Consider the following 22,108-nt stretch of genomic DNA (forward strand, 5'->3'; position numbering starts at 1 on the left):
AAGTGTAACATTAGGACTTAGACAAGGAGACCCCTTCACCGTTGCTATTCAATTTGGCCTTAGAATATGTAATAAGTAAAATATCATATATCCCGTGGACTTACCGAGTCACAAATGAGGAGATCCTTAGAAAAATGGGGAAGAACCGAGAGCTACTACAAGCCATCCTGCAAGGAAAAATAGTTGGAAAGCGAGGTCCAGGAAGAAGAAGAACATCCTGGTTAAAGAACCTCAGAATCTGGTTCAACAAAACATCTGTGCAGCTTTTTCGCGTTGCTGCAGATAAAATAAAGATTGCCATGATTATCGCCAACATTCGTCACTGACAGGGGGATTTGCGAATCGAGGATCAAATTGCTGGAATTTGATGATCTAGATGCAATCCCCCATTCTACAATAGACGTGAAAGAGGTGTTTTCACAACTCGAGGAAGAACTGGGCCTTCGAATAAATGAAGATAAGACGAAATACAACTGTATTGGTGACTCTGTATGGTACTGAAAACATCGTCAGACATATAAAAGCTTAGATAAGATGGACAGGTCATGTAGTAAGATCAGACGAAGACAGAGTGTTAAATACAGTGTTTTTTGAAGATCAGTGTTTTTTGAAGATCAGTGTTTTTTTATTTCGGTAGATCAGTAGGCCGTCCCAGAAAAAGATGGAAGGATGATGAAGAATCGAATACCCTGAATTAGTAAAGGCGGCTTATAGCATTATTTGAAACAACGATGTGAACCATTTTATTTCACTTTAAAATTCATAAAATCCAAACAGTGAGAGAAAAATTTGATACCTTTTTGCACTTTTTAAATAATTGTTTAGTTGCGGCTCCCGAAAAATTTCAAATTTTGAAAAATGGCTCGGACTATCAAGGAGCTTGGCCACCCCTGGTATATAGGTAAGTGAGGTTCAATCAACCTATTTTTGACCCCAGAATTTGTGGTATAATTTATGACCAATCTTTTCGGGACACCCTGTATAATTCAGCATCTATCATGACTTTCGTGTGTTTTCCAAATTGCTGTAACTATCGTCACTTCTAAAGCTACTCTCCTCCACGAGTTCTCTATTTCTATAACTTATAAGTACTTCATTAAACTGATACTTCAATTGCATATGGTACTCAAAATTTTCGGTTAAAGTGATCATTTCCTTGATTCAAATCGAATCGTTTGACAATAGGTAAAACTAGCTTCCTGTCGTCCTTAAAAATCAAAGTTATCGCGGGACTAGCACGGAGGGGATCAAAAATGAACTAGCGAACGACCAAAAAGCTTGGTTGGCATTTAGAATTCAGACGACCTTTAGCCAATCCAATCATGCGAATTAGGCTTGTTGGATCTAAAAAAATTTCGGAGTACCAGTTCCAAGCCTGGGGTCCCATCATACAAGAGATTAGAAAAATTAAGGGGAGGACTAATAAATTCATAAAAAACCAGGGTTCAGTTGGCTCCGACTTATAGCACCAAGTAAGGGCCTGTAAGGATCTGCTTACAAACGAGGAATGGACGAGGATTGAAGGCAGAAGACACAGGCGCATCTTGTCTGGTGAATAGAGCAGAAGAGCCAAAAAGGGAAAACTAGTTTCTCTAAGGCAGAAGAAATAGAGGACGATCCCAAAGAAGATGGATTGATGATGTGTAAGGAGGCCTTAATATTCTACGGATCAGAAGATAGAGGGACGTTACTAGACATCGACGACGACGAGGGTAGCGACTTCTCAAAGGATTGTCGAGTCAATTATGATGATGATGATTTTAGGGAATATTTTAGTGTGAACAGAACAACGACCTTTAGTGCAGTCACTGAAGGTTTTCACCTCCGATTTTGTTGAACCTCCATCGATTTTCATGAAAATTGGTGGGTAATTAGAGGATACCTCAAGGAACAAAGGTGACATGATACCAACTTGCGCTTTTACCCTGGGGGGATGCCACCCCTTCTCGGGGGTGAAAATTATATTATTAAAAATAATACCATAAGTCGATAGAGGGACAAATTATAAGCAAAATTTGTTATATAAAGTTATTTAAAATAAATCAACCTTTTTTGAGTTATTAAGGGGAGGGTATGGTTTGAAATTAACATATCAAGCACATTTTTGTGAATTTTTTTCGAAGCTATGGTAGAATTATTTTATTTTTAAATTAAATAAACATATTAAGTACAATTCAAAGAATATTTAAGAAAAAATTCAATCGAAAATATTGAAAAATGAGCCATTGGCGACAAATTTTGGCAGGCAGCTCAAAAAAAATGGATTTTGCGGTGGACATCAGAACTCATCACTGGATCATACGAAACAAAAAATTCAAAAAGATTTAATTAGCTTATGAGTTTCGCGAGGTAACAACGTCGAGTTTTTTTATTTTTAATAATTTTTGAATTTTTGGTATCGCTCAGAAATCAAAAATACGAAATTTTTGATAAAAATTTTGTGAAAACCAACAGATTTAATATTGTTGAACAAAAAATAAGCACTAAACGAAAAATATCTCGACGTTGTTACCTCACGAAATGTCTAAAGATAATCTATGCAAAATTTCAGGTAGATCGGTCAAGTGGTTTTTCAGTTACAATGTCCACCGCATTTGAAAAAGCAGTTTTGAGAAAAATACGTTTAAAGTTTTGACAACTGAATCTTCATCTTCTTATTTGTCTGCCAAATCGTAAAGTGATGAACATTGAAATATGTTTTTTGAATTGCGGAGTAATCTACAAAAGAGAAGGCGAACAGTTGTTTAACGTTTCTCACTACGCTTAGGCGTGCTGGCGCGAAGTCGCGGCAACGCGAGTCGAAGTTAGCGATATTCAACACCCTGTATCTCTGGTAATTTTACTCCGATTATTTTGAAATTTTCAGAGAGTATTCTTGAAAGTATGCACTTTTATTTGAAATAATAAAAAAAATTAAATATTTCAAACCATACCCCCCCCCCCCTTAAAGACCAAAGATTTTGTTTTCGTAAAAAAATGTTTTAAATCGGTTTTTCACGTATAAATCAAAAACTATAAGCTTTTACAAAAAAGTTATTATTACTGAAATTGAACATAATAAAAAAATGAATATATTCCTCACATAAAAAACTAAACTAATGTTTGTTTAAAGTGAGTTATTGGCAATTGAATGTGTAATTTTTTCGACGAGTACTCAAATCTAAGTATTAAAGTTTAAATAACGGGAAAACGATGCAATATATAAAACATTCCTGTTAAACATTTGCCAAAGTACTTCGGAATACCTATCAAATGAGCTTCAGAACAAGATTCGGATGGGATAGCGTCAATTCCTGCTGCTTTGTTATTCCTCAGGTGACGGATTGCTTCACCTAACTCTTTCTTCGTTGGGCTCTCTGCATTTATTTTTAAACAGTTTTCAATTGGTCCTGCTGCATGGTCTTCTTGCGCAAACGGTTCGTTTTCTTGCTCTGCTATGAGTTCTTGGTAATACTCTTGCCATCTATGGGTCTGTTCTTCTGTCGTTGTGAGAACTTGCCCTCTTTTGTCTTTTAGTGGTTTGTTATTGTTTGTGTTCCTGTTTGCCAAACGCTGCCGCTGGTTCCTGTTTGTGTTCCAAATAACCTCTTTGGTTATTTGTTGCTGCTGCTTCTTCTGCTGCTCGAGCCATTCCCTCATCCCATTTTCTCTTGTCTCCTCTAGCACTCTTCATATTCTTGGGCTATTTTAATTTTGTCGTCACTTCTTTGTGCTCTATTTAATGTGGCTTTGAGGTCCTTTCTTTTTCTAATAAGTTGCCACGTATTTTCACTTATCCACTCTTTCCGTTCTTCTTCTTGATATCCTAAGATTTCCTGAGCATTTTGATGTACGGCAAGTTTAATCGATTCCCATCTCTCTTCTACACTTATCTGCATATGGTTTATAGTTTCTGCATTCAGTTTTATTCCTTAGACAAGGAAAAAAGAGAGGACGGGTAACACTCATTTAAAACACACGTTCCAAAAGTGAAGCCAGTTTTTGGTTTGTTTGTCACCAGAAACATGGCGGCCACGTCAAAAATAACAATAGGTTGCCAGTGGTGGGTGTTCGTTGAAGGTTAAAATTTCATAAAAAATAAAGTAAATCATCATCTAGAATTCGTAATAAAAACATATGTATGTATTGAAACATATGTACGTAATACGAGCAACTTAATAAAACATTTACCGTACACAAATTCTTCATTTTAAATACATTTCATGTTTTTATTTTAAATACTCAATGCATAACAATACCCCAAAGATACGTCGATGATCAAAATCTCTGGTGTCAGTTTGGCTTCACTTTTGGTCAAGGATTACTCGTCCTCTCTCTTTCCTTGTCTAAGTTTTATTCTATTACTCCATTCATTATGAGTTTCGCTATCATTCAATTGTTGTATGTTGTATTTCTTGCGTCTGTTGAGTTTTGATTTTTTTAAATAACTTTATATAACAAACAAATTTTGCTTGAAATTTGTCCCTCTATCGAATTATGGGGTTATTTTTAATAAAATAATTTTCAGCCTCGAGAAGGGGTGGCGTCCACCCCCAGGGTAAAAGCGCAAGTTGGCACCATGTCACCTTTATTACCGGATTTATACTCAGCCCTGTTCGACAGGGAATTGGACAGGGAAGTGGGCAGCGTGAATGTGTAAATAGCTCACTCGCGCTGCTCCTCATCATGCTACTGCCATTGCACCTACATACCCAAAAAGTCGGTTCTAGTGACGGAAGTCAAAGGAGAGAAGTCAAAGGCGGCTTCGCCGCCGGCAAAGCGGCAAGTGAGTAAGGGAGCAAGACGATGTTGTTGTCACATTCCTTTCTTGTGAGTCGTTCGGTAATGAGTTGTCGGGACATTGGTGAGGAACTGATGTAAACACCTCACTCGCGTTGATATTATATTTCGGGCAATATTTCCGTCAACGGCAGCGGCAGTGGCAAAGGCTGAGTATAAATCCGGCCAAAGAAATCGGAGGTAATAGCTCATATCCACCTTCAGTGACTCCACTACTTATTGTCCCGTTTGGCCTGAGATTCCTGTAAACATTGGTAATCCTAAAGGTGACTAAGGCTCCTAAGAAACACTAATCAAACGAGTTCGCAGTAGCCGTAACAACACCTGACTTTCTGTAGGTAATTAAGTGCACTTGAATAAAATTGTATTTATTTAAATTACCTTAGTACATAAAGGTATTTAATGTATGTACGTGTAATTTGGAAAATTCCATAAAATACCAATTACACAACTTCTATGTTTAATATTTAATTTATGTTTGATGTGTATTCGAGAAATAAAAACAATCAAACTTATATGGAATCACCATGTATTTCAAAGCAATATTTATTTATTTTGAAAAAACTTGTTATTGTTGCGAAGAAACAGAAGAAGAAAGAAGAAACAAAGCGATAAGACAATCAGATAGTACAGCTCGGTATGGTATAGGTTATTCGCTTGAGTTACAAATTGAACGAAAATAAATAAACTAACTTTAGCGTCCAAAAACGAAAATATGATTTATGTGGGGTTATAGGACTTACAACGGGGAAAGATTATTGGTCTGGTGGAGCAAGTAATGTTCTCAGAGGGACCTAGCTGCAGATCTAGGCGTAACACAGGGCGTTCTGTCCAAAACCTATGCTAGGTAACAGGAATTAGGAAAGCTCAAAAATAAAGCAAGGGAAAGTCGCCAAAAAGTAAGAACAGCTCGCCACGATCGTTTAATTGTCCAATCAGCTGGAAAACACCCAACCATTTCTCACATGCAGCTCCAAAGGCAGCTTTTGGAAAGTACAGGTGTAACTGTTTCAGTTGAAACGATAAGAAGAAGAGTTCGTACCAAGAAGTATACAGCAGGAGACAGTTATGGGTTCCCGAGTTATCCAGGCAGCACAAGATTGATCTCCTACATTGGTGTCTTCACCAAAAAAATGGAACATTGGGAATTGACAAAATGTGTTATTTTCAGAAAAAGACAGGATTTGTGTAAAATAAGATGACCCATGAAATCGTGTACTTAGAGGTCGAGGAAGACAAGCAAGAATGAAAACTGTCAGATCTGTTCATAAATATACAAGGGGAAATGTAATGTTCTGGAGATGATTTGTGATCCGTAAAAAAACTCAATTTTCATCCATCAACTTTAGCTGCTCACAGGTATGTTGATAACCTGTAGTTAGACTTTGTAGAGGTACAACAGGAGAAAATTAAATTTTCATGCATGATAATGGACCTCCACATACCATTAGAGTGACTAGAGACATCATTACAGCAGAAGATATCCCTTGTTTGGAGTGGCCTGCATGCTCACCCCAGCTTAACCCTATAGAGTATTTGTGAGATATGCAAAGAAAAATTAGAACTCACCGGGATAATCCACAAAACACCGCACGGCTAGTAAAAGCTGGTCTTGAAGAATGGAGCAACGTACCAAAACAAAATGTTGATAATTTGATTAGGAGCGTGCCCACGCAAATTGAAGCTTGCATAAGAACTAGAGGTGATAACACTGACTACCAAAACAAAAAACAAAAAAAAAATAAAAACAATTTAAACATTACTCGTTTTACATTGAAATTTTTTATGCTATTGACTTTAAAACAGCTAGTTTCAATTTGTTTTCTAAATAATTTATTGTTTTATTTGATTTTTATGTATTTTGGATTAAATTGCTTTAAATTAAATATTGTTTGACTTCTTGTGTTCGATTTTTTAAAGTTGCACGAAATAATAGGAAATATCAAATGATTCCATATAAGTTTGTTATATGTAAGTATGTAATTATAAATTTTACGAAGATTCACCGCGGAATTATTCACTGTTAATATATATTTTATCGAAAAACCGCATAAGAAATAAAATGTAAAATATCATTAAAGTTTTATTATATCGGTAATAGCTATAAATAGATTATTTTTTAATATAGCGTCATTTTTTAATACAATGTGTATAATTGTTAAAATATGCGTTGCATGATTCAACGATTAATCAAACAATAAAAAAATGTACTTCACTATCAACATACGCAGAAAATATTTCCCTTCCACAATAATTATGTATTTATATTGCAGATATCTTTTTGTCTGCAATATAAACTGGTTACTCCAGTCGTCAGAGATTTAATCTCTAAAAACGAAACGAACCAGCTGAATTTTGCTGAGAATGTCAATTAGACCCCAAAAAAATTCAAAAAAGTTTGCCACTCCTATTCCCGGGCTACTCCTAAATCTCACCTCTAGGGGAGGAAAAACGGAAAATGATTTCCCAAGAATCTGTACGCCGCGCCGCAGAAGAAAAAATGTGCCGGGAGGTGCCGTGGTCGGAAAATTGTTTAAACAATTTTTTTAAACAAATTCAAAAAATCAATTTTTTTTCTTCGCACATCTTTTTAGATTTTTTGAGTCATTCTGAGCAAAAACGGTCTCTTGTGATTTTTCTCTGAAATCGATTTTTGTCGATTTATATGCGATTTAAAATTTAAAAAACGCGAAAATAACCATTTTCAAGGCTTAATAACTTGGTTAAAAATAATTATTTTGAAAGTCAGAAGAAACTGACCAAATCAAAGTTTAAAGTCCCCGCTACATGATGCTGAAGAAATTTGTGTCATTAATTAATTACTAAGCTGTTATTATCAATGAGCGCTAAGAACGTATTTAGGCGGCCGTCATGTGAGTGCGAGTAAGATTCACCATAAGACTGCCGGAATGGTGCATCTCTTTCGCACTCACCATTCTTCTTCTTCAAGTGCCATCTTCGTTCCGAAGGTTGGCGATCATCAGGGCTATACGTATTTTCGAAACTGCTGACAGAAACAATTCGTTGTTGCTACAGCTATACCATTCCCGTAGATTCTTTAGCCAGGAGTTTCGTCTTCTTCCTATGGATCTTTTTCCTGCTATCTTCCCGTGCATAATTATTCGAAGCAGTTCATATCTTTCGCCTCTTGTAATGTGTCCCAAGTATTGCAGTTTTCGTTTTTTGATCGTAAATATGGCTTCCATTTCTTTATTCATTCTTCTCAAGACCTCGACGTTTGTGACTCTCTCCGTCCATGATATTCTCAAGATTCTGCGATACATCCACAGTTCAAATGCCTCCAATTTTTTGATATCAATCTTTTTCAGCGTCCATGACTCCATTCCGTAGAACAGCACAGAAAGTACGTAACATCTCATCAGGCGAAGTTTCATTTCAAGGCTCAAATCTCTTCCACAGAACACTCTCTTCATTTTAGTAAATATGGATCTGGCTTTTTCTATTCTTATTTTGATTTCTTCTGAGCTATCGTTGTCTTCATTTACAAAAGTGCCTAAATATTTGTATTTGCTAACTCGATCGATAATTTCATTGTGTAAATATAAATTGTGGACATTTCGTGTTGATTTCGATATTACCATAAATTTAGTTTTCTTTATGTTCAAAGATACTCCATATTCTTCGCTGCAATCTGCTATCTTATTCACCAATGTCTGTAGCTCTTCAAGTGTTTCTGCGATCAGAACGATGTCGTCGGCAAATATCAGATTGTTTGATCTAACACCATTTATTTTAATACCTATGGATTGCTCAGAGAGTGTTCTATTCATTACGTCTTCGGAATAGAGATTAAACAGGGTTGGTGACAGTATACACCCTTGTCTCACACCTCGCTTTATTTCAATTTCTTCAGTGGTATTATTCTCTACTCTCACTACTGCTTTCTGATTGTAGTACATATTTGCTATTAGTCGGATGTCTCGTTTATCTAAATTCTTTTCTACCAGGAGTCTGATTAGATGATCGCCGCACTTTATCAAAGGCCTTGTTATAATCTATGAAACACATGAATACATCTTGATTTATGTCAAGACATCTTTGAGACATAACGTTCAGTGCAAAACAACGCCTCTCTTGTTCCGAGTCCATTTCGGAATCCAAACTGGCTATCATTGATGTCCATTTCCAGTTTTCTGTGTACTCTAGTGTGTATAATTTTCAGGAATATTTTCAGTACATGGCTCATCAAACTAATTGTACGGTAATCACTACATTGTTTGGCATTCATCTTTTTTGGTACAATAAGAAAGGTGGATAAAAGCCATTCTTGTGGTATTTTTCCTGATGTATAAATCCTATTGAAAAGTTCAACTAAAATGTGGATCGAGTCTTCTTCTATCAGTTTAAGGATTTCCGTTGGTATTTCATCTGGACCTGGGGCTTTACCGTTTTTCATTCTTTTTAGTGCGTACATTGCTTCCTCTTCCGTTATTCCACTCACCATTGACTGCCGCCTAATGGGCGCATAGCGCTGACTGTTAATTCTTAAAAATAACAGCTTAGTAATAAAATAATGACAAAAATTTCTTCAGGATTTTGTAGGGGGGCTTTAAACTTTAATTTAGTCACTTTCTGACTTTTATAATAATTTTTTTGCGTTTTTCAAATTTTAAATCGCATATAACTCGACAACTATCAATTTTAGAGAAAAATCACAAGAGACCTTTTTTTGCTCAGAATGACCCAAAAAATCTTAAAAAAATTTGTCCGAAGTGAAAATATTGATTTTTTGAATTTGTTTAAAAAGCATACAATTTAACGACCGCCGCACCTCCCGGCACCCTGTGGATTATAAGGACCTCTTTTTGAGTAAGTTTGTGCAAAAAAAAAGAATCATGATGATGCAAAGAAGAATGTTGTGCAAACAGTATGCGACGCAAATTTTTTGATCTTCGATTTACGCGACGAACACGTCCACATTAGCACAATTTACTTCTAGAACAGCTGGTTCGTCACAAATTTTTACCAATGAGATTCAATGAGAATGCGGCTTTTGTTTTTTTACGGGTCTGTAAGTTTATTTTGGTTCAGTTGTCTGATTGTACATTTAGACGTCTAAAACAAGAGTACAGAATCTTACCTCATTTATTATTCCACCAAAATTAAACAACAATGCACTATTAACCCTTAATTTATCACTTTTATTCCGGTATCTAGTGATTTGTCTATTTAGAAACAACAAACATGAAACCGGAGACTTCTTCTTATACAAATTTATTTTCGCCTTGAATAATAACAGCAACAGCAAGGCACGACAGCATTACGCGTTATCACTTATCACGAATAATAATAATCGAGCGATTAATCATTTGTACACACGGCACATAGTACCCCAAAAAGTATGTCCTTTCTCACGCCGCGATAAGAACAGATTGGTAAAAATAAAGAGAAAGGGATTTAATTTTGTTATCGCTTCGTAAAAATCGCATCGACAACCTTCAAAATTATTAGATTGAAAAGATAAACGTTGATAGCCAAATTGTCTCAGGTATTGTCCAACATCGAGGGGAGCTGATGAGGTTATTATCAAAATATGTCTTCTAAATATGTATATACCTCATTAGGTAGATCTAACAACTTAATGTCATCTGTTATTTTAGTCCAGAAAGCCACTGCGCATCCGCTAGGAAAAATATTCTAATTCGGATTTTTTGCACATTCTTACCCAAAAAGGACTCCTTTTAACAAATTTGCATGTTGCCAGGACCAAAAGGTGGTCAAAAATTTTTTAAACGTTTTTTTTTTGTTTTTTTCCTAAAATTATTTTCATTGCATGGAAAAAAGTTTTTTTTAGGTTTTTTGGATCATTCCAAACAGAAAAGGTCTTTAGTGACTTTTCTGTAAAAATGATAGTTTTTGACATATAACCGATTAAAAATTGAAATATTGCGAAATCGGCCATTTTTAACCCTCAAAAACTATGTGAAAAACTGAAAATTTGAATGTTGCCTAGGTAGGTAGATATTCTTGAAACATCTATTGATGAAATCCCGAAGAGTTTTTTGCAATACAATATTCAAAACTCCTTTGTTTTTTAATTGCTAATCAAGCGTGCGCGACACTATTTTCTACCGACAGTATGGTGGAAATGAAAGGAATAAATTCGTTATTTCGTAAACCGGCGACTTCAAGGAAAAATCCCGAAACAGGTCGAATTTTATTTTTAAGTTATGATATTGTGGCACATATGGTATACTAGTGACGTCATCCATCTGGACGTGATGACGTAATCGATGATTTTTGTAAATGAAAATAGGGGTCGCGTGCTAGCTCATTTGAAAGGTTCTTCAATTCTCTATTTAGTAATATAAACATTTACATAATTATTTATACAGGGTGTCCAAAAAATTTTTATTAAATTAAATTATTTGACAAAAAAAGAAGTAGAAGGACACCCTGTATAAATAATTATGTAAACGTTTACATTACTGAATAGAGAATTGAAGAACTTTTCAAATGAGCTACCACACGACCCCTATTTTCATTTAAAAAAAATCATCGATTACGTCATCACGCCCAGATGGATGACGTCACTAGTATACCATATATGCCACAATATCATAACTTAAAAATAAAAATCGACCTGTTTCGGAATTTTTCCTTAAAGGATTTTTACGAAATTACGAATTTATTCCTTTCATTTGCACCATACTGTCGGTGGAAAATAGTGTCGCGCACGCTTGATTAGCAATTAAAAAACAAAGAAGTTTTCAATATTGTATTGCAAAAAACTCTTCGGGATTTCATCAATAGATGTTTAAAGAATATTATATATAAGACCTTGGCAACATTCAAATTTTCAGTTTTTCACATAGTTTTTGAGGGTTAAAAATGGCCGATTTCGCAATTTTTCAATTTTTAATCGCTTATATGTCAAAAACTATCATTTTTACAGAAAAGTCACTAAAGACCTTTTCTGTCTGGAATGATCCAAAAAACCTAAAAAAACTTTTTCCATGCAAAAAAATAATTTTAGGAAAAAAACAAAAAAAAACGTTTAAAAAATTTTTGACCACCTTTTGGTCCTGGCAACATGCAAATTTGTTAAAAGGAGTCGTTTTTGAGTAAGATTGTGCAAAAAATCCGAATTAGAATATTTTTCCTAGCGGATGCGCAGTGGCTTTGTGGACTATTTCGGAAAAGTAAATTTTTTTCTTCTATTAGTAACAAAGTAGCACCAATAAAATCACTTTCTCTGTACAAATAATAATTTCAAAAATACTTAGCAAAATTTGCTAAGTATTATTATTATATATAATATATTATTATAATATACAGTCCCTGCTCAATTTATTAGACTCACCCTAGAAATATCAGTTTTTTTTCTTTGAAACCACTTAAAAGTATGTTCAAAGTCATACGGTACTGCTGAATGGGTTAAATAACAATTACTTTTTGATTAAATTGTGAAAACTTGGCAGATGGCAATAGAATGGGCTAAAAGTGTGCAATGACTCGACTTTTTTAACTTTACTTTTTTAATTAAATTAGTGGTTGATACTCAGATTTTCGTAAAATTTGCAGTAGTAAGTGTTAATATTAGTCTTTATTAATGTTAGTTTTTAATTTGTTTAATTTATTTTAACATATTAATAAAAATATGTTAAAATTTCTAAAAGACGAATAAAAATATGTTAATTTCTAAAAGACGAATGTCTTCGTTTGGCATTTTTTTAATTGGGTGATTGTAAAGATCTTTTTGTTGAGCAAATCTTTCCTGCTCTCTTCTGTTACTTCTCTTTTAGAAAATACTACATGTATGAAAGAGAAATAGCATAAAATATGGCATATCTTTATCGTCAGTTCGAAGGTTGAGTCAAAAACTTAAGAGAAACATCCTTGTTACATCGGTTTGGAGGGGTCTGTACGGTAGAAAGATTTCAGTCACCCCCAGAGGGCAAAGAATTTTAAAGAATTTGGCTGTAAAGCACAGAAGAGTCACCCATTGCCATATACGGAATAAATTAGAAGAATCAGAGTGTTCAGTATCGGAGTCCACTGTACGCCGAAATTTGTACAGTATGGGATTCAAATCTCATAGGCCAGTTGAGGAACCAAGAAAATAACCAACTATCACCACAAATGATCAAAAAACGCTTAATTTGGGCCAATTTGCATAAAGACTCTATTGCCATATAATTTTTGTGCAAATTGGCCGAAACTAATCGTTTCTTTAACATTTGTAGTGATGGTTTTTTTTTCCTCAACTGGCCTATGACATTTGAATCCCATACTGTATTACAAATTTCGGCGTACAGTGGACTCCGATACTGAACACTCTCATTCTTCCAATTTATTGGTTATATCGCTATGGGTGACTCTTCTGTGTTTTACAGCCAAATTCTTTAAAATTCGTTGCCCTCTGGGGGTGACTGAAATATTTCGGCCATATCGACCCCTCCAAACCCTACGATGTAACAGGATGTGTCTCTTTAATTTTTTAGCCCAACCTTCGAACTGATGATAAAGATATGCCATATTTTTTTGCTATTTCTCTTTGATACATGTGGTATTTTCTAATAGAGCAGTAACAGAAGAGATTTGCTTAACAGACAGATTTTTAAAATCACTCATATGAAAAAATTTCAATCCGAGATATTCGTTTTTTAAAAATTAACATATTTGTATTAATATCTTAAAATAAATTAAACAAATTAAAATAAACATTAATATAGAACAATATTAACACTCACCACTGCAAATTTTACGAAAACTGAACACCAATCACTAATTTAACTAAAAAACTAATGTTGAAAAAAGTCAAGTCCTTGTGCATTTTTAGCGCATTATATTACCATCTGTCAAGTTTTCACAATTCAAAAAAAAATTACCATTTTTAACTTAAATTATGTATCACAATTATTAAGTAATTATTATTTAACCCAATTAGCAGTTCCGTATCACATTGAAGATACTTTTAAAGTGCTTGAAATTAAAAAAACTGCTTTTTCTAAGGTGAGTCTAATAAATTGAGCAGGGACTGTATATATTATTTAATAATGCACTCGATACTCGATGAATTGTAGTAGTTTATACTTAGAAATTTTATGTTGTCTTCTTTGAATTAAAATACATACGTACATAATCGATTGCCTCTTTTACCATTATAGGTGTCGAGGATTCCTTCTTTATATGATACTCTCTGCAAATTTACTTCCACTTCTTCCTATCTGCTGCTAAAACTTTGGCTTCTTGCCACGATGTTCCTCTTTTCTTAAGTATTTCGTTTACACTAGTGTTCCAGCTTTTCCTTGGTCTGCCCCTCGTGCTTTTACCCACTGCTTTGGCCTCCCATGTTATTTTCACTTGTCTGTCACCACTCGTTCTTATCATGTGTTCAGCCCATTTTAACTTCTTTTCTTCAACTTTTTCGTTGAGCGATTTTACCTGTAATTCATGTCTTATATCTTCGTTTCTTCTTTTGTCTAATCTTCTTGCTCCCACCACTTTTCTTAAGTATCTCATTTCTGTAGCTTGTAATCTTTTTCTTTATCTGTCATTAAGTACCCAGTTTTCTGTCCCATATATTGTAATTGGCATATATACGGTTTTATTTACTGTCATTTCGGTTTTTCTCGATATTTCTTTTTTGTTTAGGAAATTTTTATACAGTGAATAATAAGTTCTCGTTGCCAATTTTATTCTGTTTCCAATTTCATCTTCTTGTGTACCTTTGTTGTTTAACATTATTCCCAAATGCTTAAAGAGGTCTACTTGCTCGATTTTTTGCCCTTCGATTTCAATATTTACAGTTACTTCTTTGTTGGCTATTGTCATTACTTTAGTTTTCTCCATATTTATTATTAAGTCGTAGTTTTTTAGTTCTTCAGACCAGATTCTTATGATATCTGCGAGAGCCTTTTCAGTTCTTGCAACTAATACAATGTCATCAGCAAATGCACAAGCTTCAATTTTTATTTGCTGCAGATTTCTATACCCTATAGCGCATTTTTTAGTTTTTTCCAAGACTTTTTAACAACTTCATCCATAACAGAAATAAGTAACAGTGGGCTCAGCACCCCACCTTGTCTAACCCCGTCGTTGTTAGAAAATTCGCCTGAGATTAAATTACTTGTCCTGACCTGGTTTTTTTGTGTTGACATACAAACTCTTTATTACACTTACAAGTTCTTCATTTACTTCCTTTTTTATCAGGCTTTGCAATATTCCTTCTTTATTGACCATGTCAAACGCCTTCTTCATATCTAAAAACGCCAGGTACATTGTATCGTTTTTCAACAGTGTATGACAGGATAAAAAGAAAAAACGAATGTTTAGTTTAGAGTTTAGACTTATAAGAAGACTACTTACATTGAACAGAAGTTGCTAAAATCATAAGGCGATTAAAAGGAAGCAGAGTCCCACGAATAAAAAAACATTGCCAACATTGCATTCAAGGAACTCTCGAAGAAAATGATAGTGCAACTACAACTACATCTTCAGATTTTACCTGAAAAATTAACATTTTCCACACAACTATGCAAAAATCATCCCACTACTAAAACCAAGGCAGGACGGAAGAGGATCAGAAAAATCATGATTAAGGCTGTACCTACAAAGAAAATATCAAGGAGAATTAAATATCATATCATGATCTTCCTACTGTTAGTCCGATATTACACATAGTTTCAAAAGTTATGCATCACCCCTCGCATTCACGATGTTTACACTTTTATAAATCCGTATCTTTATCACATCTTTAATGGGCCTTTTTTATAAGAAATATACCATTTTTGGTTTTTTATTTTATTTGATTACCCATTTAAATGGCCTGGTATTGCCAAAGTGTAAATATTTGAAACATTTATTCTGGTGAAATTTTCGAAAACGTGATTAAAAATGAATCGTACTTTAATTGCTGAGTTGGACCGTATAAGAATTATCGATTTAGTTGAAGAAGGCCACTCACAGCGGTTCTTGGTGGAAAGAGTGGGTGATTCTCAGAGTGATGTCTCACGGATATGGAATAGGTTCCTGGAGACAAACTCGATACGGAATAGAGCTCGGTCTGGTAGACCCCGAGTTACCAATGATCGACAGAATAGATATATCAGAATTTCCATCTGTAGAAATTCTTCTATGTCTGTACCAGCCCTCCAAAGAGAATTTAGGTATGCTACAGCAGTCAGAGTATCGTTGGCTACAATAAGAAGAAGAATTTTAGACTCAGGTATGAGGAGTCGTCGACCAATAAGAGTTCCTCAGCTACAACCTAGACATGTTTTGGACCGCCTCCAGTGGGCTCAAGAACACATAGAGCTCCCCCAACTGTTTTGTAATTTTGTGCTTTTTTCAGACGAGACCAGAATCAGTTCAAATAATGATAACCAGCGAATTTGTGTGTGACGAGAGCCAACAAGAGCTGCACACCTAGCCACACACGAATTCGCCGGTTATCACTAATTAAACAGATTCTGCTCTCGTCTAAAAAATAGCGCAAAATTCCAGAACTGTTGGGGGATCTGTATGTGTTCTTGAGCCCACTGGAGGCGGTCCAAAACATGTTTAGGTTGTAGCTGAGGAACTCTTATTGGTCGACGACTCCTCATACCTGAGTCTAAAATTCTTCTTCTTATTGTAGCCAACGATACTCTGACTGCTGTAGCATACCTAAATTCTCTTTGGAGGGCTGGTACAGACATAGAAGAATTTCTACAGATGGAAATTCTGATATATCTATTCTGTCGATCATTGGTAACTCGGGGTCTACCAGACCGAGCTCTATTCCGTATCGAGTTTGTCTCCAGGAACCTATTCCATATCCGTGAGACATCACTCTGAGAATCACCCACTCTTTCCACCAAGAACCGCTGTGAGTGGCCTTCTTCAACTAAATCGATAATTCTTATACGGTCCAACTCAGAAATTAAAGTACGATTCATTTTTAATCACGTTTTCGAAAATTTCACCAGAATAAATGTTTCAAATATTTACACTTTGGCAATACCAGGCTATTTAAATGGGTAATCAAATAAAATAAAAAACCAAAAATGGTATATTTCTATTTGTTTTTGGATTAAAATAATAATAACAGTGGCCCCCTTTTTCTCTTTTTTGTTGTTGTCTATATCTTTTCCGTGTTAGTTACCCCCCTAAACTACCCCGCGAATTCTCTACAATGACAGAGCAATAGTGCTTTCGAATCATAAAGTGTGTCCGTGTCTTGAGCCTACTTTCTAGTACATAGTTCGATTCACTGTGAATAGTACACTAATAGCAGGTTAGTTAAGAAATAAAGCAAGGAAGATCAACAACACTGGCCGTAGAACTGCAAAAAGTATCTTCCATGACTGGAAAAAGTCTCGAACAGAAAGGAACACCTTACTAGGAAAATGTATCCTTTCAGACAAATGACAAAATGTATATTGGACGGATATATGCTAATCGGACAGAAGTACTTTACCTTACAGGATATAAGCCAGTCAAGGAACATCTACATAAAATGTGAGTTTTATGGAGACTTTACCAGTAGACTCTGCAGCAGAGGACCTGAAGCAGTCAACCACATCTTGCATGACTGAAACACTTTTCGGAGAATATTAATATTGAGTGACACGATAAGATGTACAATAGACCAACTGGCTGCAGGGTCCAGATTTAGAACAAGCCGCTTCAAAAGAAGAAAGTCCAAAAACAGGCTGGAAAACTAACATGTTCAAAATTTAGAGGTGTTGTCAAGATAACTTTTTATGATCTTAAGTACGTTCAACATTAATATTAGATTCCATTGTAAGCATTAGGATTTCTGATATCAAATCATCTGACAGGACTATGAACGTAGTTAATACTACAAAGATGATAAAAGCTAGCTGACCAATAAGAAGTATCAAAATCGGACACAACTATTAAAATTTATGAATTATGGATATCACAGCCTTGAAACTTTAATCTCTTCCGTAATGTGCAATTTTCTTTATCATTAAACAAAATATGCTAACATTTTTATATCAATTTTAATAAATCTTTTATTAAACATACACAAAGATAAGACTAAATAGAATTTTTCCATTTAGATCTACGCAGCAACCATTCTACCAGATCTAATAATAAAACACTGAAAAGGTTTGTTTTCTATACTTCCACAGAATTTATTATAACTAAGTGACTACAGCTGTTTCGGCAGAGTGCCTTTCTCAAGTGATATAGTTTACAATGTGTTTGTCTTTTTAAGTCTTCAACTGAAGAGGTTGAGGAGTGGGGAGCTGTTTGTCTCGAGTTGGTCATTCAGAATTATATCTGTATTTTTCAGTTTATTAATTTCCATAGATTCTAAAAAAGATAGCTTAAGGCCTTTATTTTGAATATGCAGAATTTGAAACTCTTCATTGAAAGAATGATTATGATCTACAAGGTGAAGTGCGTATGTAGAAGTGTCTGTTTTTCTATTGTTGAATGCCCTTTTGCGTTCTGCTATCCGTTTGTCAAAAGTTCTGCCAGTTTGACCGATGTACGTTTTCGGACATTCACCACACGTTAGTTTGTACACCACTCTGTAGTTGCTTTCTCTTTCGGCTTTTATTGTTCTTAATATATTTGCTTAAGTTGTTGTTAGTTCTGAAAGCTGGTGTTATTCCTTTCTTTTTTATGTATCTGGCTATTTTTGTTGTTATCTTGCCAGTATATGTGAGAGAGCAGAAGGTACTGGGTTCTTTCTGTGGTGGTGGATACACTAATTTCAGGGCTTTCTTATGGAGTTTTTGGTTTAAAATTTTGTTAACTGTTTGTTCGTTATAGCCGTTGTTTACTGCTATTTGTTTAATGATGTTTAGTTCTATCTCGAAGTTATTTTTTGTCATGGGAATTTCTGTCAGTCTATGTATCATGCTATGGTAGGCTGCTAATTTGTGTTGTGTAGGGTGGGATGATTAATTGTGTATACAAATTAGCAGCCTACCATAGCATGATACATAGACTGACAGAAATTCCCATGACAAAAAATAACTTCGAGATAGAACTAAACATCATTAAACAAATAGCAGTAAACAACGGCTATAACGAACAAACAGTTAACAAAATTTTAAACCAAAAACTCCATAAGAAAGCCCTGAAATTAGTGTATCCACCACCACAGAAAGAACCCAGTACCTTCTGCTCTCTCACATATACTGGCAAGATAACAACAAAAATAGCCAGATACATAAAAACGAAAGGAATAACACCAGCTTTCAGAACTAACAACAACTTAAGCAAATATATTAAGAACAATAAAAGCCGAAAGAGAAAGCAACTACAGAGTGGTGTACAAACTAACGTGTGGTGACTGTCCGAAAACGTACATCGGTCAAACTGGCAGAACTTTTGACAAACGGATAGCAGAACACAAAAGGGCATTCAACAATAGAAAAACAGACACTTCTACATACGCACTTCACCTTGTAGATCATAATCATTCTTTCAATGAAGAGTTTCAAATTCTGCATATTCAAAATAAAGGCCTTAAGCTATCTTTTTTAGAATCTATGGAAATTAATAAACTGAAAAATACAGATATAATTCTGAATGACCAACTCGAGACAAACAGCTCCCCACTCCTCAACCTCTTCAGTTGAAGACTTAAAAAGGCAAACACATTGTAAACTATATCACTTGAGAAAGGCACTCTGCCGAAACAGCTGTAGTCACTTAGTTATAATAAATTGTGTGGAAGTATAGAAAACAAACCTTTTCAGTGTTTTATTATTAGATCTGGTAGAATGGTTGCTGCGTAGATCTAAATGGAAAAATTCTATTTAGTCTTATCTTTGTGTATGTTTAATAAAAGATTTATTAAAATTGATATAAAAATGTTAGCATATTTTGTTTAATGATAAAGAAAATTGCACATTACGGAAGAGATTAAAGTTTCAAGGCTGTGATATCCATAATTCATAAATTTTAATAGTTGTGTCCGATTTTGATACTTCTTATTGGTCAGCTAGCTTTTATCATCTTTTTAGTATTAACTACGTTCATAGTCCTGTCAGATGATTTGATATCAGAAATCCTAATGCTTACAATGGAATCTAATATTAATGTTGAACGTACTTAAGATCATAAAAAGTTATCTTGACAACACCTCTAAATTTTGAACATGTTAGTTTTCCAGCCTGTTTTTGGACTTTCTTCTTTTGAAGCGGCTTGTTCTAAATCTGGACCCTGCAGCCAGTTGGTCTATTGTACATCTTATCGTGTCACTCAATATTAATATTCTCCGAAAAGTGTTTCAGTCATGCAAGATGTGGTTGACTGCTTCAGGTCCTCTGCTGCAGAGTCTACTGGTAAAGTCTTCATAAAACTCACATTTTATGTAGATGTTCCTTGACTGGCTTATATCCTGTAAGGTAAAGTACTTCGGTCCTATTAGCATATATCCGTCCAATATACATTTTGTCATTTGTCTGAAAGGATACATTTTCCTAGTAGGGTGTTCCTTTCTGTTCGAGACTTTTTCCAGTCATGGAAGATACTTTTTGCAGTTCTACGGCCAGTGTTGTTGATCTTCCTTGCTTTCTTTCTTAACTAACCTGCTATTAGTGTACTATTCACAGTGAATCGAACTATGTACTAGAAAGTAGGCTCAAGACACGGACACTTTATGATTCGAAAGCACTATTGCTCTGTCATTGTAGAGAATTCGCGGGGTAGTTTAGGGAGGTAACTAACACGGAAAAGATATAAACAACAACAAAAAAGAGAAAAAGGGGGCCACTGTTATTATTATTTCAATCCAAAAACAAATCAGAAATTGGATGCTCGTAATACAAAATGACACGATAGTTAAGAAGATAACATATACATAAAGACCGTCAATATCATGCCAGATAGTGCCCTATACTAAATTTAAATTCAAGATGCAGTCGAAATAATCAAACCAAGACACGTTAAATGCTACTAGTACTAGTCCATCAAGTAACGGTCGAATCCATCAATTATTCTACCAGATATTTTCACTTTTGTTTTTTCTTAAAATATTCTATTTTTTTTCTCAGTATAACAAAAATGCAATCTTTTTGCAGTTACTACCTTTGAGCCCGGCGCTTTGTTAATTTTTAGGGCCAAACCAGACGGGCCACTCTGCAGCGCTACTTTGTGGATCCACACAGCAGCTTCCGATGATTGACCATGGGTTCTTATGTGACGTGGACGTCGCACCCCAGACGAGCGACTGTGGCCAGACACAGTCGCCGAGCCTCACTGCTAGTGGCGTCCGCTAGTGACAAACGCCATTCAGACGGACCACTTTTGTAGCTGCCACAAATATTGACGAGAGTTTAAACGGTGAGCACGTAAAATGAATTTTGAATCCGAAAGATTTTTAATTGAATTCCAAAACAGACCGGCTAAATGGGATATAAGAACCCGAGGGTATAGTTATAGGGCATTGAAAGGAAAAGCGTGAGACGGGATCTTTGAATTATTTGTTCCTGATTTTAAAGAAGGTATCCCTATCGAAAAGAATAAATCCGGTAAGCAATATTTTCTCTATTTATATTTACATTTTATTATACATTCTGACGAAAAAGAAGACTTTCCTCGTCTGAATCCATCATTGAACTGAACAAAACAAATACTCACAATCTTGTTTGTTTATTTATCTTAAATAGTGGGGTCCCATACTCTGCCAAAAAAAGGTTTTATTGTTTGTTGTATAAAACAAAACGATAAGATATCAGTTAAAAGAGGGTTGCAAGTTACCATGTTTACATATATTTAATGTCATTATCTCCTTAAAAACAGGACCTCGTTCACTCAGTTGTAATGGGAATCTTACTATTTGTGTGTGTGTTTTGTGTTGAAAATTGTATCAAACTATTTTACGGCTGTAGGATACCAGATGTATTAGTTACCAGATGTATTAGTAACAAGATTTAATTGGTTAATTTCTATGTGCTTCTTTCTGTGATATAGCTGCTTTTGTCTGGTTCTTCTAATTCCATTTATGAAGTTTATTGGTATTTTTTCAATGATTTTGTAATGGACGCCACAGTGGCGAAGATCGACGACGGTGGTTGGTCACTGTCGCTCATCTGGAATGACACGTTTAATTTACATAAGAATTTATGGCTAATCAACGGAAGCTAGTTTGTGGATCCACAAAGTAGCGCTGCAGAGTGGTTCGTCTCTTTGTGTGCGAGATAATTGAAGCATTTCTAAAACCGCATGGGTCATATCCCGTATGGAATTTTGGGCATGATAGGTCAGCTGTCAGTACGATAGGTGCCCCGTTTTCTCAATTCAAACAAGCTTAACAATTCATAAGCGAATTATTTAGAGCTAGAGCAGTGTTTGACGCGGTTTAAGGGCGATCTACTGGTACCCACTAGGGATG

The 22,108-nt window shown here is 35.0% G+C and overlaps 1 protein-coding gene across 2 annotated transcripts in view; it reads right to left on the reverse strand.

The window, feature by feature from the left end:
• The window catches only part of LOC114329296 (uncharacterized), a 158,662-nt gene that overhangs the window by 95,077 nt on the left and 41,477 nt on the right, over positions 1–22,108 (reverse strand). Inside the window, exon 1 of one of the 2 annotated variants that reach the window (XM_050642596.1) lies at positions 9,881–10,160. The exons of the other annotated variant lie outside the window; for it this stretch is intronic. The gene's annotated coding sequence lies outside the window, so the exon portion shown is untranslated. Of the gene's footprint in view, positions 1–9,880; positions 10,161–22,108 lie in introns of those variants that run through there. 2 annotated transcript variants of the gene reach the window in all.

This window comes from Diabrotica virgifera, chromosome 2, assembly GCF_917563875.1.
Source record: "Diabrotica virgifera virgifera chromosome 2, PGI_DIABVI_V3a".
Lineage (NCBI taxonomy): Eukaryota > Metazoa > Arthropoda > Insecta > Coleoptera > Chrysomelidae > Diabrotica > Diabrotica virgifera.